The following is a 21,780-nucleotide window of genomic DNA, read 5'->3' as shown; positions in this document are numbered from 1 at the left end:
CTGTGATCGAGACCGTATCTTTTCTGCCATCAGGGTATGCCATGTAGGCATGCATTGGGTTGGCATGCAGTAGGTGCAACCTCTTGATGAGGGAGTCTGTCATGCTCCTCCTCATGCTTTTTCTCAGCAGGACTGATCCTGGTGACATCAGCCAAGCCGGGAGAGTAGTCCCATATGTGGATTTCCTCTGGAACATAAACATAACCTCGTGAGGAGTTGCATTGGGCACCATGCAGAGGAGTGACCTTATTGGAGTGGAGCACCATGGGTAGGACTTCTTGCCAGTGTGAGTCTGGAGGCCTTTGGACCTGAGTGCCAATTTCACCGCCTTCCATAAAATCATGTTCTCTTTTTCAATTTGTCTATTCCCCCGGGGATTGTAGCTAGTTGTGCTGCTTGAGGCAATGCCTCTTGCAAGCAAGTACTGGCATAGACCTTCGCTCATAAATGATGAGCCCCGGTTGCTATGGATATAGCTGGGATACCTGAACAGGGCTAAAATAGATGACCATGGTGGCGGTCATGTCTGGACAGGGGATAGCAAATGGAAAACATGAATACTCGTCGATGATGTTGAGAAAGCACATGTTTCTGTTGGTGGAAGGGAGGGGACCCTTTAAATTGACACTGAGTCATTCAAAGGGGCGGGATGTCTCTATCAGGTGTGGTTTGTCGGCTTGCACTCTGCACAGACCTGTTAGGACCTGGTCATTTCCCTGATGCTCTCAATAGTGTAGGGCAGGTTGTGTGCCTTGACGAAATAAGCCATGCGGGCAATGCCCAGGTGGCAAAGCTCATCATGCAATGACTGCAACTGATCAGTGTGTGCAGAGGCACAGCTTCCTCTTGACAGGGCATCTGGAGGTTCATTGAGAGTACCTGGCCTATATGCTTTGTTGTAATTATAGGTGGAGAATTCAGCCTTCATTCTTATCATTCTTTATTTTTCCCCTTTTTGCATTATTAAATATGAATGCCATTGATTGCTGGTTGGTCAGCAGTGTAAGTTTTCTGCCAACCAGGTAATGCCTCCAGTGCCTGATGGCCTCTACAATGGCTTGAACCTCTTTCTCCACAGATGGCTTCTGAAGCTCATGGCCTTGTAGGGTGAGGAAAAAAAGCAACCAGCCTGCCCATCTGGTTAAGGGTAGTGGCCAGAGCTATGTCAGAGGCATCGCTTTCTACCTGGAAGAGTGCATTCTTGTCCCCCACATGCATGGTGACCTTTGTGATGTAGCTCTGAACGTGGTTGAAAGACATCTGGGCTTTGGCCGGCAATGGGAAAGACATGGCCTTTAACCGCGAAGTGAGGGATCCACTGGGCATAGTAGGAGAAGAAGCCCAGTCACCTCCTTAAGACTTTCATGGTCTTTGGCATCGGGAGGTCTAACAAGGGCAGCATTCAATCAGGGTCAGGGCCAATGATGCCATTCTCCACCATATAGCCCAGGATCGCCAGACATTTTGTCTGGGACATGCACTTCCTGGAGTTGTACGTGAGGTTCAGGGCCTTGGCCATATGGAGAAACCTCTGGAGGTTGGCGCCATGGTCTTCCAGAGAGTCTGCACAAATGGTAAAGATGTCGAGATAAGGGAAGGTGGTCTTCAAACGGTACTCATCGACCATTTTATCCATCTGTCTCTAGAAGACTGAGGCCTCATTGGTGACACCAAAATGGATCCTCCGGAACTAATAGAGCAATCCATCTGCCTCAAATGCTGTGTAGGGGTGGTCCTCAGAACAGATCGGTAACTGATGGTATGGAGCTTTCAGGTCACTGGTCGAATAGACCCGATACTGCGCGATTAATTTTACCATGTCCAAAATTAGAGGGATAGGGAAGAGAAACAATTAATTTGTTGGTTATAGTCAATTACTAGCCTGGACATTTCTTCCCCTTTCATGACTACCACCTGGGCTCTTCAGGGGCTGTTGTTGGTTTCAATGATGTTTTCTTTGAGCAGCTGCTGTGTCTCGTCTCTGATAAATTCCCAATCCCCCCACACTGTATTGCCTGCTCTTTACAGCTTTTGGTTTCCAATCAGGAGTCAGGTTTGGAAAGAGTGAGGGATGGAGAGACCGCATGCGGTGTCCGGCTTTTGCAACATTCTGTTCCGCACCGTGTGGGCCAGAGTATTCCATGGTCATGCTTTTAAGGTGTCACAGGAAGTCCAGGCCCAGCAACACAGCACACAAATCCTTCAGTACATACAGTTGGAATTTACAAAATGCACCCACCCCCCACCACCACTTTTTACAGTTAGATGTACTATACAATACCCCTGGATCATTGCAGAGTGTGAGTGCAAAGCTAGGAAAATACGATAATCCATCAGATATACTTTTAAGTTGTACCACAGAGCTGTCACAGAGTTTATAAACCTCTCAGTGGAGCCTGTGTCTACCAATCAATCAGTCAAATGTCTGTTTACCCTCACCTCCATCATCGAATTATTCAAGGACGACCGATGCCAGTGCTCTGGAAACCTCATCACTCGCCATGCTGATGTCGACTCTCTCCTCTTGGCATGTAGGCAGACAAGATGGCGTTGACCAAGAGGTGCGACAAGATGGCTGCCCTCCATCTTGATCTGACGATGGGCTAGGTGGCACTGACCTTGAGGTGTGACAAGATGGCTGCCATGGCTTCCCGCGATGCTTCACTTCACAGCAAGACATTGGTGGCGAACTGCACAAAAAGGATGAGGTCAGCACTTCAGGACTCAGGCATGAGTCAAGCAATGATTGGGGAGTTCCACATGCAGTTGCCCTCTTTGAATTCCCTTTAGCCCTAGCAGACCTTCACCCAGTGTTCTCACTTATCACATCCTGCACACATGGAGTCTTCGTGGTGCATTGGGCATGTTGTGCCTGTCCACAGAAGCAGCATCCCTAGTCATGCATGGCCACAGTGGTCGGCACTGGGGTTGTGGGGGTCACAGGTGCTCCAATGACTTGGTCTTCTAAAAAGGCGCTGCTTTCGCCTGTGAGATCATCAGCTCCCAGATGGGCCTGTTTGAATGCTTTCGCCAGCTCCAGGGTGCTGGCCAATTCTTTCTTCCCCAACTCCAGCAGTCGCTGCCTCATGTACCTCGACCTCACTCCTGCCACGAGGGTGTCCTGGATTTGTTCCTCCTCTCTCACCCAGGCCATGACTGCTCTGTGGTGGCATTTTCCACTCAGGGCCCACAGTTCAAGAATATAGTCGTCCATGACTCACCCGGACTTTGGTGATGTTGAGAGAGTTGGTGCCTCGTCAGCACATCATTCTGGAGCCTCATGTAGCGGGCCTTCAAGCCTTCTGTTGGGCAATGACAAAGACTTGAGGGGAATGATAGGCTTTATTGCACAAAAGAGCTAGCCCGGATCCAAACTAGGGAAGTGCAGGGAAGGGAAAGGTGGCCCGACCTTTATGGCCTGGTTCCCAGGGGAGGAGTCCAGGTAAGAGTGTCATCAGGGGGTGGGCCAGCCTGAGTCGATTAGCATATACAATCCATACCATTACACCTTCTATGGCTGACTCGTAGGTAGCACAGTCTCTGATGACAGCAAGCCCTTTGGGGCCAACTCGAGAGAAAAGTGCTGATCTCCTGAGACTCTCAGAGTTGAAGACATCTTGCGTGGCCATCAGGTAGGACTGGAAGCATTCAAGCCAGTAAGCAAATTCCTCCAGGGAGTCGGTGGATAGAGGGTCAACCTGGAGCATGCCTGGCTTCAACAGCGTTTCCATCCATTTTAAAGTTAGGCTATTAAATTTGTAACGTGACTGAATGCACAAGACAAGTGAGGAGTACAAACACAATTTTAATAGTTTACAAACAATGGCCAAACGGCAAAATAGTCCTCAGGTGAATCTGAGGTAAGGCAGGAAAATCAGGGTTTATACTGGGGGTAAGTGAGGGAGGAGCCGGCCATCTGAACAACACACAGACACTGAATTCCAGTTCACTGCAGCATGTTAACAATAAAGGATTTAAATACAACTGAACTTTTACTGGAAATGATTGAAAATTTATCGCAGACAAACCCCTAACTTAGCCTCCAAGTGACTATATAAATGAATAGGAAGGAATTTGCTACATTAAGTCAACAGGAATTTTATTAATTCAACAGAAATTGTCATAATAAATTGATGGAAATTAAGTGAACAGAAGCTGTTGTATTTAGTCAACGAAGAATTATTGTTGGAACATAAAATAGAAGGATAAAAGATTGAAAATAACCCCCAAGTGTTCAGAATGATATTGTAAATAATATGGTGGCCATCTTGGAAATCCCCCAAGCTTGGGGATGTTTGTAATCCACATCCATCTGCCCTGAGTAACAGACAGAGAGGAATTCAGAGCTTCTAATCTAATGGCAAAGTGTCTTATAAACATGTTGGTGAAACCATTTCTTGAAAATCAGTATTGTTATTGACGGATGCTGCGGTGGCAACTCAGAAGCAAGAGGCATATGTCTGTGGACTCCTTCTGTGTATTTGTGGGATGTTTGAATAGAGTTTGGATTTTGCTGCCGCTTGTTCACTGGGGACTGTTGATTTGGCTTGTGTTATGTGTGCTCAACTAACAGTGGAACAAGATGACTGAAAATAGCAGCAGCAGCTACTGACTTTGTTGTTGAGGTGCAACGTATTAAAGGCATGATAATTATGGATCTCAGAGATGAACTGAGGTGATGGGAACCAGATACAAGTAGTGTTAAAATGTTGTCATTAATAGACTGAGGATGGTGATTAAAGAAGAAAAAGAGGCAGTTTCGGTTGATGACGTCAGCTGATTCTAGTGTCAGTGGTACGGACATGGCAAAAGACATGTCACAATATGTCAGCACAGAGGGTGAAAAGGAAGAAAGCACGCAATTCGAATTTGAAATGGAGTCAGCCATCCGGGCAACAACCAACGTACCCGAGGTAAATCCAGAAGACAATCTGTCAAAGGCTGGAAGCAGAGGAAGCATAATAAGTTCCAAGATGAGCTTCCTGGATTCCTTTGCTTCAAGTACTTCATCTCAACATATGAGGGCTCAGGCTGAGTTGGCTGCTCTTCAGGCACAGCATGATGTGCTTGAGGAGAAATACATGGAAGAGGAGCAGCTAATGAAGCAGCAAAGGAAGCAACAAATAGACAGGAGGAGCAGAAAAGGAAGCAATGAATGGATTGGGAGGAGCAGCAAACGAAGTTGCAATTGGAGCTAAGAAAAACAAAGGAAACTATTGGTTCTGAAATCAAGGTTGTAGCTAAAGGGAACATGGCCACGTGAAGGACTTAGACAGACGTGCTTTGGTTTAGCTCTCCATGAAGAATACTAAAAGGACAAACAAAATTTGAAAATCAAGATTTATTTAATCAAAAATGGATAAAACTAGCACGAAGAAGGCAAGGTAGCTGAGAACAAAGATTGAAAAAGCTTCTATTCAACCGGAAACTTTGGGTGAAAGTCCGAAAGAGAGTGGTGCAAAAATGGCGATGGGACTGGCATAACCAGGTAAAACTGGGGAGTCAGGTCAAGAATTTAGCATCAGCCTGGAAAATATGGAGAATTTGTGTCACCGATTCATAAGTGTTGAAAAAGTAATAAGAGATATGACAGAGAAAATGACCAAAATAAAAGGATTGTTGAAAACCTGATGGAAAGAATGAGTTGAGCAGAGTTTGAATTGTCAAAAATGCAAGAAAAACTCGAAGCTTTGGGGGGAAAAATGGGAGTCGGATAAATAAGGACTGCTTTGCTAAATTAATCATATGGAGAACTTTAGAGAACAAAATAATGTCCAAATTATTGGACTAAAAGAAGGAATCAAGGGAAGTGACCTGGTGATGTATTTTTCTAAAATGGATCCCACAAGCATTGAGAGAAGACAAATTTGAAGAAAAACTGCATATTGAGAGAGCTCACCAAACATTCAGACCCAAAATAACTGGTGACCAGAGACCAAGACCAGTTCTGGTGAGACTTTAAAGCTACCAAGAACGGGAGATAATTCTGGGAGCAGCATATTATTATTCTAAGCAGAATAATGGCCTGCCTGAGTTTGATCATGGAAAGATTAAGATTAAGATTTAATCAAGATTAAACAAAGAAAAGAATTTGAAGATATTAAAAGGCAACTACGTGTTAAAAAAATTGAAATACTCAATGATATATCCCATGACCTTGAGGGTCAAAGTAGTGGAAGGGAACAGGTAATTTTTCAAGAACAAGAATGAGATAGAAGACTTTCTGCAAAGTTTATAAAAAAGGGTAAAGGTTGCTGAGGGAGAATATTGTGAAGATATTTATAACAGAACAAAGTAAAAGTAGTAAAATTTGTATTTTATTTTAACTAAACTGTCCTGTATTTATTTTTTAAAAGTAAAGTGTATACAAATGCTCACGGAGAGATCAACAAAGGAGAACACACCTTGAAAAAGTGGTAGCAGGGTGGAAACTCCAGTCTAAGTGGGAAAATGGCACCTGGAAAGGAGTAGCAAACAAAAAAATGGTGCAAATGAGAGGTACTTCTCTTTGAGAGATTCCACGGGCTTTTGGGACTTTATATATACGTTACCATTGGGGTAAGGATATTGTGTGTTTTTTTCTTAAAGCCTCACTTTATTATTTAAAGAGTCAAGGAAATGTAACTATTAAAAAATATTGTTTTAAAGAAGAATATGAATAGAAAATTAAAATCTATTAGTTTTAATGTTAATGGAATTAATGGTGAAGTGAATAGAAAACAGGCCTTGGCATTCCTAAAAAAAATTAAAGTCAGATATAGTCTTTTTACAAGGAACACACCTTACCAAATTGGAGCACACAAAATTAAAAAAAGGATAGGTGGGCATTTGGATCAAAAGCAAGAGGTGTAGCAATTTTAATTAATAAAAATATAACAATAATAATAGAATAGACTTTAACTAATCAAGATGAAAGATTTGTAATAGCACACTTTTCTTTTTTCTTCTTTGGCTTGGCTTCGCGGACGAAGATTTATGGAGGGGGTAAAAAGTCCACGTCAGCTGCAGGCTCGTTTGTGGCTGACCAGTCCGATGCGGGACAGGCAGACACGATTGCAGCGGTTGCAAGGGAAAATTGGTTGGTTGGGGTTGGGTGTTGGGTTTTTCCTCCTTTGCCTTTTGTCAGTGAGGTGGGCTCTGCGGTCTTCTTCAAAGGAGGCTGCTGCCCGCCAAACTGTGAGGCGCCAAGATGCACGGTTTGAGGCGTTATCAGCCCACTGGCGGTGGTCAATGTGGCAGGCACCAAGAGATTTCTTTAGGCAGTCCTTGTACCTTTTCTTTGGTGCACCTCTGTCACGGTGGCCAGTGGAGAGCTCGCCATATAATACGATCTTGGGAAGGCGATGGTCCTCCATTCTGGAGACGTGACCCATCCAGCGCAGCTGGATCTTCAGCAGCGTGGACTCGATGCTGTCGACCTCTGCCATCTCGAGTACCTCGACGTTAGGGGTGTGAGCGCTCCAATGGATGTTGAGGATGGAGCGGAGACAACGCTGGTGGAAGCGTTCTAGGAGCCGTAGGTGGTGCCGGTAGAGGACCCATGATTGTCCGTGAACTACTCTTTGCAGATGATGCCGCTTTAGTTGCCCATTCAGAGCCAGCTCTTCAGCGCTTGACGTCCTGCTTTGCGGAAACTGCCAAAATGTTTGGCCTGGAAGTCAGCCTGAAGAAAACTGAGGTCCTCCATCAGCCAGCTCCCCACCATGACTACCAGCCCCCCCACATCTCCATCGGGCACACAAAACTCAAAACGGTCAACCAGTTTACCTATCTCGGCTGCACCATTTCATCAGATGCAAGGATCGACAATGAGATAGACAACAGACTCGCCAAGGCAAAAAGCGCCTTTGGAAGACTACACAAAAGAGTCTGGAAAAACAACCAACTGAAAAACCTCACAAAGATAAGCGTATACAGAGCCGTTGTCATACCCACACTCCAATAGCACACTATAAATATTGTGCAGAATCATGGACATTTATTAATATTTATGGCGCAAATTATGATGATGAAGTCTTTATGAAGGGTATCTTTTTTTAAACTGCAGGGAGAAGACAAAATACTTTGATTGGAGGAGATTTCAATTTTTGTTTCTATCCAATATTGGACAAATCAGCGAGAACAGTAACGGGTAAAAGCTGCAAAAACATTATCATTTATAAAGGATTTAAATGTAATTGACATATGGAGTTGACTCAACCCCTTAGAAAGAGACTACTTATTCTATTCAAAGGTACATGATTCACATAAAAGGACTGACTTATTTTTATTGTCTGCCCAGCTATAAAGTAGAATGGTAAAAATTGATTATTTGGAAAGACTTTTATCAGACCACTCACCATTAAAATTAACTGTTTCACTAATGGAAAAGCAAGAAAGTATGTATAGATGGGTGCCTTAATGCCACATTATTAGAAGAAGGATGTTTGTGAATTTATTAAGAGACAAATAGAAAATAGAAATATTTTGTGAAAGCAATCTTTCTTCCACTGAAAACAGTTTTCTAATATGGGATTCGCTTAAAGATTATCTGAGAGACAAATTATTTCTTATACTAAAAATCTTAAGAGGAATAAGCAAGAGACTTGGAAGGTCTAGAGAAGGATATAACAAAATTGGAAAGAGAATATCGGATTTCAGGAACACAAGAAAGATATAAAAGATTAGATGACAAAAAGCTACATTATAATACACTACAAACATACGGAGCAGAAAAAATATATAAAAACTAAACAAAAATATTATGAACTAGGAGAACAGGAACATAAAATGTTATTTTGGCAGGTTAAGGCAGAAGAGCCATCCAGAATGATAAATGCAATAGAAACAGAAACAGATACTATAACATATAATTAAAAAAAAAATAGTATATTTAGACAATGCTATATGAAGCTATATAAATCAGAATTAGTAGGAGATGAAAATGAGGTGGAAGAATTTTTAAATAAATGTTGAACTACCTAAACTAGAAGTGAGATTTTTTTTTAAAAACTTAGATGCACCTTTTACAAGAAAAAAGAAGAGGAAGTGCTGGGTACTCTACCAGTAACAAATCCCCAGGGGAAGATGGGTTCCCTCCTGAGCTCTATAGACAATTAAAATTTGTTGATGTCTCTGCTGATGATGTGTTAGACCAGGCGGTGGAGACCCAAACCCTCCTAAGAATTTTTTCAACTGCTATAATTATAGTGCTACCGAAGAAATATAGAGACCCATTAAAAACTTTATCATACCGACCAATATCACTACTGAGTGGAGATTATAGCAAAAGCACTCGCCAACAGATTGGGTGAGTATTTACCAAAATTAATATATCCAGATCAGGTAGGATTTGTTAAAGGAAAGCATTCTTCAAATAGTCTAGGTAAACTATTCAATGGTAAAATCAAGGTTGAATCCAAACATAACTATTTATTTAGATGCAAAAAAAAAAGGCATTTGACTGACTTATATAAAACATTGGAAAAATTTGGTATAGGTATAAAATGTATAAATTGGATAAAAACTCTTTATCATAGCCGCAAGCTAAAATTATAACTAATAACCAAATGTCGTCAATTTTTCCCTTGAGTAGACTCAGTAGATAGGGGTGCCTTCTACCTCCACCATTACTCATCTTAGCTATTGAACCTCTGGTGGAGATTATAAAAAGAGATCTGGATATTGATGGCTTCAAAGTTGGACAGGAAGAACATAAAATTAGTTTATTTGCAGATGATGTGCTATTATGTATGTCTGACCCAGCTGAATTATTGATAAGATTACAAACAATATTAGAAAAATATGGAAGAATATTGGAATACAAAATAAATATGGACAAAAGTGAGATATGCCATTATAAAACTTTGATTATGAAGGATACCAAAAAGGATAGAATTAAATACTAAGGAATAATGACATAATAACTTACAGTATTTATATAGGCTTAGTGATACCCTTCTATTAAAAAAAATAGAAAAATATATTTTCAGAAATGGAAAAAAATGAAGTTAATGCAAGATTGCATTTAATCATTGCCTATTGCACTATCAAAAAAATATTATTTAAATTATTACATAATTGTATAAGACAATTCCTATGGAATAACAAAGTACCAAGAATCACCTGGAAAGATTCAAATGGGACTATAAATTTGGAGACTTAGACTTCCAGATTTTAAGAAGTATTATCTATTAGCACAAACAAGATTTCTATCATCATTCTTTGAAGGAAACAGTTCCTCCCCCCCCCCGCCCCCCACCCCCACCACACACACCCATGGATTCAAATAGGAATGAATTCAATAAAAGAGGAAACAATTAAGAACTTATTTATAAGTGGAATAGCAAAAATAAATGGATAATCCTATATTAATACACGATTAGTATGTGGCAAAAGTAAATCAATGTATTGGATTAAAAAAAAACAGGTATATCACTGAGAACACCATAATGTAAAAATATAGTATGGCCTATGAATCTGGATAACATAATATTGAATTCATGGTATGACAAAGGAATAAAATATGTTGATGATTGTTATCTGGAAAGATCTCTTGTGTCTTTTGAACAATTAAGAAATAAGAATGGAGTAGCTAATGGGACATTCTTCTGCTTTCTCTAGTTAACATCGTTCTTAAGAGAAAGATGGAGACCAAACTTGGGACCTGAAATGATTGGGATGAAATGAACAATTTGGCTGTCATGCTATGGAAGATATCAGCCACATGAGTGAGCTTAACTTAGCCTCTAATATGTTAATAATCACAAGCAAATTGTCTTTTAAGTTGAAGGATTTTTTTTTTAAATTTTTTATTTTTCACACCATAAATCACAATAGCCATGATATACACTTTTTCTTTTTCACACATTTACAGTGACTTTTTCTCCCCCCCCTTCCCTCCTCCCAAGCGACCCCCCCCCCACCCCCACCCCCTCTCATCCATTTTAGGTATACAATCTAGGTTGCATTAATTCAGTCAGACAATGTTGTCATTCAACAAAAATACACCAGAAATTCTACAGAGTTCATTCTTTTCTTTCCTTCTCCTTCCATCAACTTAGGTAATATTTGTCCCCGGTAGGTTTTCGCTATTGTATTTAATGTAAGGCTCCCATACTTGTTCGAATATTTCAATATTATTTCTTAAACTATATGTTATTTTTCTAATGGAATACATTTATTCATTTCTATATACCATTGTTGTATTTTCAAATTATCTTCCAATTTCCAGGTTGACATAATACATTTTTTTGCTACGGCTAGGGCTATCTTAACAAATCTTTTTTGTGCATCCTCCAAATCAATTCCAAATTCTTTGTTTTTTATGTTACTTAGGAGGAAGATCTCTGGATTCTTTGGTATATTGTTTTCTGTTATTTTATTTAATATCTGATTGAGATCATCCCAAAATTTTTCTACTCTCTCACATGTCCAGATTGCATGAATTGTTGTTCCCATTTCTTTTTTACATCGAAAACATCTATCAGATACTGTTGGGTCCCATTTATTTAACTTTTGCGGTGTAATGTATAGTCTGTGTAACCAATTATATTGTATCATACGTAGCCTCGTATTTATTGTATTTCTCATCGTTCCAGAACATAATTTCTCCCATGTTTCCTTTTTTATCTTTATATTTAAATCTTGTTCCCATTTTTGTTTAGTTTTACCATTTGTTTCCTCATTCTCCTTTTCTTGCAGTTTAATATACATATTTGTTATAAATCTTTTGATTAACATTGTATCTGTAATCACATATTCAAGGTTACTTCCCTCTGGTAAACTCAGATTGCTTCCTAATTTATCCTTCAAGTAGGATCTCAGTTGGTAATATGCCAGCGCTGTATCTCCAGTTATATTGTACTTATCTCTCATTTGTTCAAAGGATAAGAATCTACTTCCTGAAAAACAATTTTCTATTCTTTTAATCCCTTTTTTTTCCCATTCTCTAAAGGAAAGGTTGTCTATTGTAAAAGGGAGTAGCTTATTTTGTGTCAATATTAGCTTTGGTAATTGATAATCTGTTTTAATTCTTTCTACATGGATCTTCTTCCAAATATTGAGGAGATGATGTAATACTGGAGAAGTTCTATGTTGTACCATTTTTTCGTCCCATTAATATAATATGTGTTCAGGTATCTTTTCCCCTATTTTATCTAATTCTAATCTCATCCAGTCTGGTTTTTCCCTTGTTTGATAAAAATCTGATAGCTATCTTAATTGTGCGGCTCTATAATAATTTTTAAAGTTTGGCAATTGTAAGCCTCCTTGTTTATACCATTCTGTCAATTTATCTAGTGCTATCCTCGGTTTCCCCCCTCTCCATAAAAATTTCCTTATTATTTTCTTTAACTCTTTGAAGAATTTTTCTGTCAGTTGTATTGGCAGTGCCTGAAATAAGTATAATATCCTTGGAAAAATGTTCATTTTAATACAGTTTATCCTTCCTATCAGTGTTAGTGGTAGATCTTTCCAATGCTCTAAATCGTCCTGTAATTTTTTCATTAGTGGATTATAATTGAGTTTATATAATTGGCCTAGATTTTTGTTTATTTGTACACCTAGGTATCTTATTGCCTGCATTTGCCATCTGAATGGAGATTCCTTCTTAAATTTTGAGAAATCCGCATTATTCATAGGCATTGCTTCACTTTTATTTATGTTTATCTTGTAACCTGACACTTCTCCATATTCCTTCAATTTCTTATATAATTCTTTTATTGATAGTTCTGGTTCTGTGAAGTACACTATAACATCATCCGCAAATAGACTGATTTTATATTCCCTGTCTTTTATTTTTATTCCTTTTATATTATTATCTATTCTTATCAATTCTGCTAGTGGTTCTATAGCTAGCGCAAACAATAAAGGTGATAGTGGGCATCCCTGCCGCGTTGACCTGCTTAAGTTAAATTGCTTTGATACATGTCCATTTACTGTCACTTTCGCTAACGGTCCCTTATATAATGCTTTAATCCAATTAATATACTTCTCCGGTAAACTGAATTTTTGCAATACTTTGAACAAATAATTCCATTCTACTCTGTCGAAGGCCTTCTCTGCGTCTAAAGCAACTGCTACTGCAGGTGCTTTATTTCCTTCTACTGCATGAATTAAGTTAATAAATTTACAAATATTGTCTGTTGTGCGTCTTTTTTTGATAAATCCAGTTTGGTCTAAATTTACCATTTTCGGTACCTGTTCTGCTAATCTGTTTGCTAATAGTTTAGCTATTATCTTATAGTCTGTGTTTAGCAAAGATATTGGTCCATATGATGCTGGTAAGAGTGGATCTTTCCCTTGTTTTAGTATTACTGTAATTATTGCTGTTTTACATGAATCTGGTAAGCTTTGTGTTTCATCAATCTGGTTGATTACATCCAGGAGGGGCGGTATTAATAAGTCTTTAAAAGTTTTGTAGAATTCTTTTGGAAATCCATCCTCTCCTGGTGTCTTATTATTTGGTAATTTTTTTTATTATCTCTTGTATTTCTACTATTCCAAATGGTTCTGTTAATTTATTTTGTTCCTCTATTTGTAGTTTTGGTAGTTCAATTTTAGTCAAAAATTCCTCTATTTTCCATTCTTTCACTTTGTTTTCAGTTCGGTATAATTGTTCATAGAATTCTCTAAAGTTTTCCTTAATTTCTTTTGGATTATATGTAATTTGTTTGTCTTTTTTCCTTGATGCCAATACCATTTTCTTAGCTTATTCTGTCTTAAGCTGCCATGCTAGGATTTTGTGCGTTTTTTTCCCCTAGTTCCTAATATTTCTGTTTTGTCTTCATTATATTCTTCTCTACCTTATATGTTTGTAATGTTTCATATTTTATTTTTTTATCTGCCAATTCTCTTCTTTTAGTTGTATCTTCCTTCATTGCTAATTTTTTTTCAATGTTTACTATTTCCCTTTCCAACTGCTCTGTTTCCTGATTATAGTCCTTCTTCATCTTGGTTACATAGCTTATTATTTGCCCTCTAATGAATGCTTTCATTGCGTCCCATAGTATAAACTTATCTTCTACTGATTCTGTATTTACTTCAAAATACATTTTTAATTGTTTTTCAATAAATTCTCTAAAATCCTGTCTTTTAAGTAGCATGGGGTTTAATCTCCATCTATACATTCTTGGAGGGATGTCCTCTAGCTTTACTGTCAATATTAAGGGTGAATGGTCCGATAGTATTCTCGCTTTATATGCTGTTTTTCTTACTCTATCCTGCATACTAGCTGATAACAAAAATAGGTCTATTCTTAAGTATGTTTTATGTCTAGCCGAGTAGTATGAGTATTCCTTTTCTTTTGGGTTTTGTTTCCTCCATATATCCAAAAGTTTCATTTCTTGCATTGATTTAATTATAAATTTGGTTACTTTGTTCTTCCTGTTAATTTTTTTCCCCGTTTTATCCATATTTGGATCCAAGTTCAGGTTGAAATCCCCTCCTATTAGTATGTTCCCTTGCGTATTAGCTACCTTCAAAAAGATATCTTGCATAAACTTTTGATCTTCTTCGTTAATTTACATTAAGTAAATTCCAAAACTCCGAATATATCTGACATTTTATCATAACATATCTCCCTGCTGGATCTATTATTTCCTCTTCTATTTTAAATGGCACATTTTTACTAATTAATATAGCCACTCCTCTTGCTTTTGAATTATATGATGCTGCTGTTACATGTCCTACCCAATCTCTCTTTAATTTCTTGTGCTCCAATTCAGTTAAATGTGTTTCTTGGACAAATGCAATATCAATTTTTTCCTGTTTCAGTAAATTTAGTAGTTTCTTCCTTTTAATTTGGTTATGTATTCCATTAATATTTAAAGTCATATAGTTCAGCGTAGCCATTTTATACTTTGTTTATCTTCTCCTTCTGTTTTTCCATTACCTTTCCTCCTTTTCCATTTCTGTTTTCTTATTTTCAACTCTTTATAAGACAACATTCCTACCACATCCAACATTTTCCTTATTCTCCTATTTATATCTTCTTTATCCCCAATCTCCCCTTCCCCTCCTGAGTTGTCCTTTATCCCTTGTCGGACAACCACATCTCCCCTCTCCATTTGGGTTTGCGAATTCACTCGCAAGCGTCAACTGATTTTGCAGTGACCGCTATTTCTCCCCACCCAGCCCTCCCCAGAAAATATTTCACTTTTCATATGTAACAAAGGTCACTCTTTTAATTCCCTCCTTATTCTCTCTATTCCATTACCTTCCCTTATTCATTCTTGTCTATACTATCTATATTTTCCTCTAAGTACAGATACCTTCACGTATGCACATTTTATCTATTCATTCTTATACCTCTTTACCCACATACATATCAATCGTGATCATTTTTACTCTCATTACCCGTCTTCATCCCTCAGTCTATTTTTGTAATTGTTCTGCAAATTTTCGTGCTTCTTCTGGGTCCGAGAATAGTCTGTTTTGTTGTCCTGGAATAAATATTTTCAATACTGCTGGATGCTTTAGTATAAATTTATACCCTTTCTTCCATAAAATCGCCTTTGCTGTATTGAACTCCTTTCTCTTCTTTAGGAGTTCAAAACTTATATCTGGATAAATGAAGATTTTTTGCCCTTTATACTCCAGTGGTTTGTTGCCCTCTCTTACTTTTTCCATTGTCTTCTCCAGTAACTTTTCTCTTGTAGTATATCTTAGGAATTTTACTACAATAGATCTTGGTTTTTGTTGTGGTTGTGGTTTAGAGGCCAATGCTCTATGTGCCCTTTCTATTTCCATTTCTTGCTGTAGTTCTGGACATCCTAGGGTCTTAGGGATCCAATCTTTTATAAACTCCCTCATATTGTTGCCTTCTTCATCTTCCTTAAGGCCCACTATCTTTATGTTATTTCTTCTGTTATAATTTTCCATTATATCTATTTTTTGAGCTAACAGTTCTTGTGTCTCTATCGCTTTTTTATTAGATTCCTCCAATTTCTTTTTTAAGTCTTCTACCTCCATTTCTGCTGCTACTGCCCGCTCTTCCATCTTGTCCATTTTCTTTCCCATTTCTGTTAAGGTCATATCTATTTTATTCATTTTCTCTTCTGTGTTGTTTATTCTTTTTCTTAAATCATTAAATTCCTGTGTTTGCCATTCTTTAAATGACTCCATGTATCCTTTAATAAGAGAAAGTACCTCCTTTATCTTGCCTTTCTTTTCCTCTTCTATTTCACTGTACTCTTCCTCTTCCTCTTCTTCTTCCTCTGGGTTGGCCATCTGTTGTTTCTTTGTTGCCCTTTTCTTCTCTTCTTTCTTGTTTCCATTGTCTTCTGTGGTCTCTTCTTGTTGCAGGTGTTCTGCAGCTGTCGTTGCCGGCTGTGGAGATCGACTCCCCAGCTGGTCCCCCCTCCCGTCGGTGTGTTTTTTTTCATGCGCATCGCGCATGCGCGAGGAGTCGCGCATGCACGGTTGCGCACTTTTACTCAGCTCAGCGAGCCATTTTTGTAGTCCATTATCTACCGACCTGAGGGAGCGGGTTTCTCTCTCCACAGCGGGCCTCTTCGAACAGGTAAGGCCTTCACCTTCTTCCTCCGTTGTCTTCTCTTCCTCTCTTCTTACCGTTGCTTTCGATTTTTCTTTTTTTGTCGCCATCTTCTTTCCACCTTTATACTCACTTTTCTTTAACTTTTATTTCTGTGCCTTTGTGTTTTCCTTTGTTTTTCCTGACTTTTCTGGAGAGGGCTGGAGTTCACTGTCCGGCCACTACTCCATCACGTGACTCCTCCTTAAGTTGATGGATTTGTGTGGAACTAGAGTTTGGAAATTTCAGACAAAATATAAAAAGGATATTGTGGGGTTCCTTGAATTACATGTGCAGATCGCAACTGTACAAGTATTTGGGAAAATCAAAGATGCTCCAACAACAAGCGAAGACATAAATAACTTCAAGCCACAGCCTAGTCTGAAATTGAGAAAGAGTACCTTTGCCACTAATGTATCAGCTGTAGGTAAGGAAAAGGATAAATTAAGGGAAGAAACCAAAGGCTTTGGAACCATTAGATGTAATACAAAGCAAGGGAGATGGACCTTATGCTGTTAAAACTATGCTTGGATGGACAGTTAATGGACCGATAGGAGGAAATATTTATATTGCTCATGAACAGTTAGAGACAAGGGTCAAATAGATTTTGGTTGAGAAATTTGATGAGTTATTGGAACAGGACAAGACTGTAAATAAGAAATTCATCTCTGAAAAGGAAATGGATCAATGTGAAAACAAATCAAAGGTATCTAAACCAATACTGAAGGAATTCCAGGCATTGCCAATACAATTGACGGAGAAATTCTTCAAGGAGTTAAAGCAAGTAATAAGGAAATTTTTGTGGAAAGGGGGGAAACCAAGGATAGCACTAGATAAATTAACAGAATGGTCCAAACAAGGAGGCTTACAACTGCCAAACTTTAAAAATTATTATAGAGCCGCACAATTAAGATACCTATCAGATTTTTATCAAACAAGGGAAAAGCCAGATTGGACCAGATTAGAACTAGATAAAATAGGGGAGAAGATACCTGAACATATACTATATAAATGGGATGAAAAATTGGTACAATGTAGGAATTCTCCAGTATTACATCATCTGCTCAATATTTGGAAGAAGATTCATGTAGAAAGGAATAAAACAAATTACCAATTACCAAAACTAATACTGACGCAAAATCAACTAATCCCTTTTACAATAGATAACCTTTCCTTTAGAGAATGGGAGAAAAAAGGGATCAAAAGAATAGAAAATTGCTTTTCAGGAAATAAATTATTATCCTTTGAACAAATGAAGGATAAATATAATATAACTCACGGTACAATGTTTGCATACCACCAACTGAAATCCTACTTGAAGGACAAATTGGGAAGCAGTCTGAGGTTACCAGAGGGAAGTAATTTTGAATATGTGATTACAGACACAATGATAATCAAAAAATTTATAACAAATATGTATATTAAACTGCAAGAAAAGGAGAATGAGGAAACAAATGGTAAAACTAAACAAAAATGGGAACAAGATTTATACATAAAGATAAAGAAGGAAACATGGGAGAAGTTATGCTCTGGAACAATGAGAAATATAATAAACACGAGGTTACGTATGATACAATATAACTGGATACACAGGCTATACATTACACCTCAAAAGTTAAATAAATGGGACCCAACAGTATCTGACAGATGTTTTCGCTGTAAAAAGGAAATGGGAACAACAATTCATGCAATCTGGACATGTGAGAAAGTGAAAAAATTTTGGGAAGATCTAAACTAGATATTGAATAAAATCACAAAAAGCAATATACCAAAAAACCCAGAGATCTTCCTCCTAAGTAACATAAAAAACAAAGAATTTGGACTTGATTGGGATGGTGCACAAAAAAGATTTGTTAGGATAGCCCTAGCTGTAGCAAAAAAATGTATTATGTCAGCCTGGAAATTAGAAGATAACTTGAGAATACAACAATGGTATATAGAAATGAATAAATGTATTCCATTAGAAAAAATAACATATAATTTAAGAAATAATATTACAATATTTGAACAAATATGGGAGCCATACATGAAACACAATAGAGAAAACCTACCGGGGACATCTACCACCTAAAATGACAGAAGGAGAAGGAAATGAAAAGAATTGACTCAGTGGAATTTCTTGTTTATTTTTATTGAGTGACAACATTGTTTGACGGGTTTAATGTATCTTAGATTCTGAACTTTAAATGAATGGGAGGGGAGGTAGGGAGGGTGGGATGGGAAGAGGGAGGAGAAAATGACACTGTATATATTTGAAAAGAAAAATGTATGTATCTTGATCAATGTGGTTTATAGTGTGAAAAATAAAAAAATTTACAAAAGAAATAGATAAAAATGAAGTATCAGAAGATGTTGCAAATACTACTAATGATTATTCCTGTGTAACTGAATCTGAGGCAGGACTAAAACAAAAGACTGAAAACAAATCCAAAAGTAGCTTCTGTAGCTCAGGCATTACAGCACAACATGCTGCAAAACTGGTGCTCGCAATAAGTTGTGCTGATGGAAGAAAGGAGCATGTGACAAAACTGCCTTCAGAGAACAAAATGTTGAAACAGGACTTGGAAATTTTGGCTAATCACAAGAGCAGTGAACAGAAAGCTTTTAACTTTGTACTTGGAAACAAAACTGGATTTCAAAAGGATGAAAATGAATCCAATGATTCTTCAATTTCAAATGTGACCGAGGGAAAGGTCCAGAGAGCGGTTAACAAGATTAGAGATTTAATTGTAGATAGAATTTGCAAAGCCAGAAAGTTGCAGAAAGGAATAACTGCTGAAGAAATTAATACAGTTAATAAAGAAAAGAGGTTCAGCATGATCAAGATGCCAAAGGTTGGTGGAGGAGGATCATCTCTTGAAAGAGAACAAGTCATTGGTTAAGAACACAAGACAGGTGACTATAGAAAGCAATTCAGAATCAAGAAGGCCTAGCTAATAACGATGCAAAAAGAGAGAGAAAATGTCTTCCAGCAATGTGACAAACAAGAAGAAGAAATTCAGACACTTTAAGTTTACTATAGCAGGGTTGAAAGCAGAAATACTAACATTACATGATCTTTTAACTCCAATCAAGTCAGTGACTTCTCATAAAATGATGAGAGAATTACTTTCTTATTGAAAGAATTGAATACAGAGAAAGAATCTAATAAAAGGCTTCAAAATAAACTGTCAGAAAATTAGACTAAATTGGAGGTTGTAAAATTGGATCTGGAATTGCAGGAAAATATGATAGAAGTCAGAATGATTGAAAAGACTACAGCTCTATTTAAAGAAATCAGTGGAAGCCATAAGTGGAAGCAGTCTATTTCTTTACCGAATGATAACTATAAATGCTGAGGCTGTTGATGAGTTTGAAGAACTAATGTCATTCGAATTTTACCTTAACTATGGCCAACTGTAGGAAAGAGAAAAAGATGAGCAACCCTGTTGCAGGGAAAAATAAGAAGACTTGTTCATTGAAATCAAGAGAACCAGATAAATCTTCAAATTGTGGTCCAAAAAATTCAAATTCTTACTATAAAAAACGGAATGCTGGAAAAAGGAAGAAATCCAAACATCATGCTGAAGACGTACCTCATATTAAATTTAAGCAGAAAGCTGTGTCTATTCTGTCTGAGGAAGATCTGAGGTTTGCTAGTTGATATTTTGGCTCATAGATTCTACAGTGGATGAACAAACTGTAATAAGTGCAAACTGACTTCATTTTATTGGATTTTGTGTTTTGTACTGTCCAAACACAGACTGCAGAGTGGTGGTAAAGATGAAGAAAGAAAACCTACGTAATGTTTTGAATGTTACGTAGTTAATTGTTATATACAATAATGGATTATAATTATGTAATTATTATTATTAGAGACATTACATCTCATTATAATAATTAAGGGCCGGTGTAAGACCCTTAGGTTTATTACGTATCTGCCGTGGTCATCAGCGATATCCTACGGGGTTTCTAGGGCTGGCACAAGGGCTGGCTCCATTTAAGGAGCCAGAGAGTGGTGGGGCATACATGGTTGGTTTGGCAGCAACAGCTTCAGCCAGGTCGGCATGGCCGCCAGTGCGCACACACCATGGACTGGGTCGACGCATGCATGCTTGGCTCAGGCCTTGCAGTGAACGGATGCGATATAGAGCATTGTACACATGCGTGCTCAGTTCGGCCCAGCAGCACAGAGGTTGGAGTCAGGGCCAACGCACTACACAAAGGAGCATGTGCAGGAATTATGCGAACACTTAAAATGTGGTTCTACAACCCGCAATGGCTAAATTAGGGGTTACAGTAGGAGTTGACAATTTCTGTTGACTGTCTCACCACGTTTCATCACGCTTTCAGAATTGTTAAATATCATTTAAACATCATTTAGGCCTTGCTAACTTTTGTATGAATGTTTTGTTGTTAAGAATTTGCCTCATATATAGCGACTATAGGAAGGAAGTTGCTGCAGTTCTGGATATAGTATCCTTTCATACGTACTTTTTAAAATCTTATTCATGAATGATCAAGCCCTACTTTAAAAGACCATCAGCCATCCACATCTATCCTGTCAAAACCAAAAAAAATGTATTTATGAATTCAATCATCTCTCATTCTCCTCCCAGCAACACATCAGTGCTTCATCCACCTAACGAAATGATGAGTCTAGTAGAGGGTGGATCTCTATTTCACCACCAGCTTATTTCATCTCCAGCTCCAGCCATTTCATCTACAGCTCATTTCAGACTTCTGCATTGATGGGAGCATGCATAGACATCCTTGTAAACCCAAGCGCCTTCCTAGTGAACTATTTACTGTCAGCTAGATCGACTCTGCCTTTTACCTTTGCTGTATCCTTTGAAGAAGACCGCAGAGCCCACCTCACTGACAAAAGACAAAGGAGGAAAAACCCAACACCCAACCCCAACCAACAAATTTTCCCCTGCAACCGCTGCAACCGTGTCTGCCTGTCCCGCATCGGACTTGTCAGCCACAAATGAGCCTGCAGCTGACGTGGACATTTACCCCCTCCATAAATCTTCGTCTGCGAAGCCAAGCCAAAGAAGAAGATAATTACAGCTCAATCTGTCAGACCTAGTGTCAAATCAGTGATGTACTGGGAATGATATCTTGGGTTGGTGCAGACACAGCCACACTTTGGGATTGCCCTCACCCCTCTTCATGAGCAGCCCACAGCAACAGAGAGCAGGACAGCGGGCCACTGGGAGAAAGTGGGACAGCAGGCTAGAGCAAGCAGCAAGACGGCGGGACAGTGCTGGAGTGTGGGCCGCTGG

This window comes from Narcine bancroftii, chromosome 6 (genome assembly GCF_036971445.1).
Source record: "Narcine bancroftii isolate sNarBan1 chromosome 6, sNarBan1.hap1, whole genome shotgun sequence".
NCBI classification, from domain to species: Eukaryota; Metazoa; Chordata; class Chondrichthyes; order Torpediniformes; family Narcinidae; genus Narcine; species Narcine bancroftii.
The sequence above is the reverse complement of the archived record's forward strand: the minus strand, read 5'-3'. Positions refer to the sequence as shown.